Source organism: Pectinophora gossypiella, chromosome Z, assembly GCF_024362695.1.
Source record: "Pectinophora gossypiella chromosome Z, ilPecGoss1.1, whole genome shotgun sequence".
In the NCBI taxonomy this organism is placed as follows: Eukaryota; Metazoa; Arthropoda; class Insecta; order Lepidoptera; family Gelechiidae; genus Pectinophora; species Pectinophora gossypiella.
The window spans coordinates 19,656,326-19,662,325 of record NC_065433.1 but is presented as its reverse complement, the minus strand read 5'-3'; the positions used below and the strand labels follow the sequence as shown (position 1 = coordinate 19,662,325).

General features: G+C 36.2%; 1 protein-coding gene across 3 annotated transcripts in view; it reads left to right on the top strand.

Annotated features, from left to right (window-relative positions):
* The first annotated feature begins 4,351 nt into the window (after positions 1-4,351).
* The window catches only part of LOC126380548 (rho guanine nucleotide exchange factor 17), a 92,390-nt gene continuing 90,741 nt past the window's right edge, over positions 4,352-6,000 (top strand). For all 3 annotated transcript variants that reach the window (XM_050030021.1, XM_050030020.1, XM_050030022.1), the window contains exon 1: positions 4,352-4,751. The gene's annotated coding sequence lies outside the window, so the exon portion shown is untranslated. The remainder of the gene's footprint in view (positions 4,752-6,000) is intronic.

Genomic DNA, 6,000 nt, shown 5'->3' with positions numbered 1-6,000 from the left:
CCTACCTTCTTACCTGCAAGTGATCTAATTGTTATATTCTAAGCATTGATAGCTTCGGGATATGTTTATAAAGTGAAGCATTTCCGTACTTATAGAGAATGAAAGAGTTACTCTACCACAGGATCTCCGGACCGGACAGATTTAATTTGAATATTATCTAAATTTGTATCGAGGTAACATTCATTGATCGTGAATCAAGACACGCCTACAACATTTTTGTGATCTCGAGAAATAAAACAAACAATGACGAGTTACTTTCAATAACAATGACCAAGCTATATCCGACTGAGTTCTCAGAATTTTGATACACACATTTTCTGACTAGGTACAAAAAAGTAGAGACCAATCATTTGTTACGTATAAATAAATAAAAAACGGAAGTATATTATGTTTCATATACAGAGAGTAACAAGAAACAGTGAAGGTACATTTCTACCTACCTAGAATCGTACCTACACTATCTCCAATTTTCAATGTTGGCTGAAACCATCTAAACACCGACCGTGACGCAAATTGTTTGTTACATTATGTTTTAACGACCTCCGTGGTCCAGTGGTTGAGCGTTGGGCTCACGATCCGGTGGTCCCGGGTTCGAATCCCGTTGGGGACATACCACACAAATTGCTTTGCGATCCCTGGTTTGGTTAGGACATTACAGGCTGATCACTTAGTGATGTAAGTACCTATGTAGTCGTTACATGAGCCATGTCAGGGGCCTTTAGCGGCTCAATAATAACTCTCACACCAGGTTAGATAAGGTTGGTAATCCACCTAACAAACCACGCGATACAAGATCTAAACACCGAAGCAATTATTCCTTATTCTATGACCGAAGGTAAAACATTATAAAATCGTCAAAATAATTAACACAATAAATATTTACTCAGCAATTGAAATTTTCTTTTTTAAGGTACCTATTATCAGCCAGTGTTTTGTTATGTTAAAAATAAATCTGTTTGTAGTTTACATAATTATTTATTTTGCCAAAGCATTGAAGATGGATACTGGCTATATTTTTAATGTAGTTTCTTTATGTCCGAATATATCTTTACCTTTTCGATTTCATTTTTTATGAGACACCTTTTGTATCTATAACAATAATACGCATTTTTTACACATGTTTGTGACCGATAAAGATTGATAAGGATAATAAACGTTCGACTGGCATCGGTGAATGTTTGATATCAACCAAGGTAAAATGAGATAGGCCTTGCAAAAATGGTATGTGCAGTGTCAACATGATAAACCAGTTGATAACAGCCCAGTTTATTGTTCCATAATATTAAATTGTACACAAAGTAAATATGGAGAACTAAGTTAGGTACTTTACTTTGCTACTTTGAACATTAGAAAACAGATTTTGGTATTTCTGGTTATATAATTTTACACTTAATGTGATTAAGTGCTCATTATTTATTTTTTAAATATTAATAAATAATTGTTACTATAACAGTACCTAAGCAGGTACTTTAAGGTTTGTATACGTAGCTCGTAGTAATTCAGTTCTGGGGGCACGGGAGGCCCCCCGCCAAGACAAGCAAAGCCAAGCGCAACGAAATGTTTCGTCGATTTTTTGAACCCTCATAACTCATTATACCAGACAATAAACCATATTATAATGTTGTCAGCAGTGAACTCAGGATATGTTGTCAGCAGTAAACTTATTAAACGTATAAAGTTTCAAATGCATAGTGTTGCCGAATAATGGATTATTATTTAATAATTGAGCTCTATTATTTATTTAGATATAAGGAAACGAACAATTATTGCTTCTTTATTTTTTCATCTATCGTGTTGGTTGTGAGGTCGATGGCCTCTTACCTTAGAACTTAAAATTCTGAAGTTTGCAGGTAACGTTGGAGGCTTCAATTCCAAATAGTCATGTTAGGTCTAGTCCTAAATAAGACAGACAAGAGTTCGATAGAATTATACATAAATTACTAGTATATTATAGCAGCGTACCTCCAACTACTGAGCACAACACTTGCCTAGACTTTAAACAACTGTAGGGATGGCATACAGGAGGGATAACATTATGTATGTGTAACACAATCGGGCTACTATCGGGGGACATAATGCTACTTAGGTTCTATGACGATCTTGTGACGTAGCGAGTAGGCGCCGCTACTTCAAAAGCGCACACCTGATGCTGGGCAGCAGCGGTATCAGTACTGGTTGGAGGCCCGATTGAGAAATTGGTCGGAATACTGCGGAACTGAAGGCGATTGGGGCAACTACCGTTCTACACGCCCTATCTATGGAGTAATTAAAATGGAGGCGATTACTCCACCGACAAGAGCGCAGCTCTTAAATAAAGAGAGAGAACATAATCGGGAAGTTTTCTAGATCAAAGATAAATTACGAAATTATGATTACTAAATAAAGACAGATCTAAAGGTGACACGTTTTCTTTTTCCTATATAACTTATTTATGAATTTTAATAATGATAAATGTGACAATAAGAGTAATAAGTGCGACATTTTGTCACGTTTTTCAATGACGTCACAAGTTGCTTTTTCATACAATTTATAACTTAGAACTTAACTTATACTTATTTCGTGTTTTGACGTTTAGTAAAACTAGTTGGAAACTACCCTATTATGTAGCATAATTCATATTTCTCTTATCGCGTAGGTCAGCTGACAAAAATGTTTGTCAGATATACTATAATACCTGTACGCTTTCTTTTGTCTGTCATATTGTAGAAATACGAGTAAGTAGGTAAATAAATTAATATACTACACCGTCTCATGCCGCAGTGCCAGCCGATGGGTGTTTCTGACGTAAAAGCTTATGCCATTGTCAAGAGTTGTCAAAGCTGACTATAGCTGTGCTAAGGTCATTTTATTGATTTGCTACTTCTTTTTCTATCGTGTGGGTTGTGAGGTGGATTACCAAACCCATCAACCCTGGTGTCAGGGTTACTATTGAGCCGCCAAAGGCCCCTAACGTGGCTCATGTAACGACCACAAACTTACATCAATAACTAGTAACCGGGACCAACGGCTTAACGTGCCTTCCGAAGCACGGATCATCTTTCTTTCGGACAATCAGGTGATCAGCCTGTAATGTCCTATAACCAAACTAAGGATCACAAAGTGATTTTCGTGATGTATCCCCACCGGGATTTGAACCCGGGACCTCCTGATCGTGAGCCCAACGCACAAACCACTGGACCAAGGATGCCATGATTTGCTACTAAGTAGGTGCTTACACCTTTATCCAAATTTAGTCAAACTCTTGTATACGTACAAGTACCTACTTACGTGCTACAGCGAGGAGTTATTAGCGGGGGTCTTTGGCGGTTTAATAGTAACCCTGACACCAGGGTTAATGAGGTTGGTACTCCACCTCACAACCCACACGATAGAAGAAGATTAGTGGAGTAGGTACACTATTGCAAATGCAATGGTGCAGTTTTGCTTATTCTACAGTCTACACTAGTGCGCCACTTAAACATTTTGATAAGTAGGTAAATAAATATATATATCGTTAAGTACTTAGTCAATGCCAGACGACTTCTTTAAAAGTATCAATATTGTATTTTCCTGTTTCCTTTCTTTGAACCTCAGACTTTAGTTATAAATTGTTTACCGTCGAGCTTCGAAGACGTTCGTTTATTGAATAATTGTTTAATCTCAGCAAAAGGGACGTGATGAATGGCCGGAAAAATATTTAATTTACGACCCGTTTGCCCCAGTTAGCACGTTTAGATTCAATCAGTGTTTTGAATAAATTTTATAAGTCCACCTAGATTAGGTTTATGGTTCTATTTACATTCACAGTTTGAAATAGACTTGTGATAAATCCTTATGAAAATATTTTAATTAAACTTGAATTCGATGCCTGTAATAAATTCTGTGCTGGCTGTGATATATAGATTGTATAATATTGGTTACATATATTTAAATATCCGCTACCTGAGATTCGCTACATTATAATGAAGATAAATTAGTTGTCGGTGTTTTATACCTACGCATAAGTTGTAAGTAGGTATTGTATATTCGATCATGTGTTATGCTATTAAATTAACAACATTGGGTAAATAAAATACACATAAAATTGATATGATCAGCGTCATACGCATAATAGTTGATGAAGGATAACATTATTAGTTCTAAGTTATATATTGTAAGGATACTTATTTTAGATAGGTACATTGTAATTTTCATTCGGCAGGTAGGGACTTAAGCCCCGAGTAGGAATCTTCCGTACCGAGTCTGGAGCATGAGACTCCGCCGAGACGTTCTGTATAAAATATATGTTGAGCGTGAAGTGAGCCACAATATCTTGCATGATCGAGCCCGGTCACGATCGTATACTCAGTGACTTCATACCGGTTGGATCAGTTTTAGATCGGGCTGCGTCCGCGCAACCGCGGGCGTCGATTTTTGTTACCGGCGCCCGTGCACGATCGATTCTTTTTTTTTCTCACACAGCACATTCTGTATTAGACACTACACTTTATGAAAAGTTTATCTCACAAAATACAGTGTAACCGCGGTTTTCAACTAAATGGACGCATGAGAAATACTTTATACATTTCATTTTGAAAGATTGAAAGAGAGCACTTTATCTATCTCGATGGTTTTTTTGCACTGCAACTTTTGCATTCGAATCCTGTGTTGTGTTAAAGTTTGGAACGAGTGAAATTGGTACCAGTACTGGTTTAAGAACGTGGTATCGTGGTACCAATTAGTTCAGCAAGTCAAGTTCATTGTCAGTGTATTTATCTTGATTTAAAAAACTGGTAAGTGGAAGTTATGAAGCTACTTTCTTATTGTTACTGTTCTGAACTTTAAGTTCCGACTCGCTTTGCGAATGTAGGTACCTACTCACAAAGTTGATATATTGTTGATATAGTTATGTATAACTACAAGTAGGTAGGTACGTACCTACCAACTGTTTATAAAGATATCGGAGAGAGCTGCTTGAGTAGAAGTCACGTTCTTGGAACTGCATAAAGTGCGTATTGACATGCAACTTTTGTATCAGCATTAATAGGTAGGTAGGTACCTATATTGATCTTATTATTGCTTCTTGCGGAACTGGGTGTATAGGTGCTGCTAATCATGTCGGGTGTGTTAAGGGATAATATCCTCTCCAGCACGATGGAGTAGGTATATGAATGACATCTTGATAATATGTCACCATGAAGTTCATCATATTCATCTTGAGACTCCAATACCAAATGCACTTATCGTAACAGGGACTACGGACGAGAATGTAGGTACCTACCTACCTATTCATTTTTACATCTTATTTTGTCTTACTCTGTGGTAATATTTGATTTAATGATAGGTATTTTAACATTCAAGTTTATCTCCTTAGATAACAATCGCATGTGCATTCGTTGTTGATAAGACAAAGATTGCCTTTGTAAATATATTGCTTTATTTAATGTTATAATTATACAAAGCAGACATATTCTTTTGTAATTGTAATGCAAAGGATAACAGAGACAGTCTTAAGTGAAACTTGAACGTACTAATTTCATTTTAACGGACATAAAGATCTAGTTAATTTATCTTGATTCGATCTCTTCGTCACAAAGATAAGTAAAGTAGTTTAACAAGGAGAAAAAAAAAACAAAAAGTAGGTTGGTATATTGAATTTAAAGTCTAGTATAGTTGTTAGTAAGCAATTGGAATCCAATAGGTAGGTGTATCTACCACCAAATTATTGAATTAACATGTTCGTTGCGATTAAATGCGGTCATTGGTAGGTATCTACGTACAGTGTAAGGTTTAACACAACTCCGGATCGAATTTCAGATATGAAACGAGATATTTCTGACATCATTCCCGCAAAAAAAAAATGGCTGAACAGTTAAGTCAGTACATATTATTATTATGTTACAAGTGTACCTATGGCTAAAATAATGCTTTTAAGAAGTGTTTGTATTTAGTCTATCGACACTACTCATCCCGTCATAAACAGAACGAACTCGGTATAAAACTACACTTACTTTTTCTTTTAACAGCATCATATTTTATAAC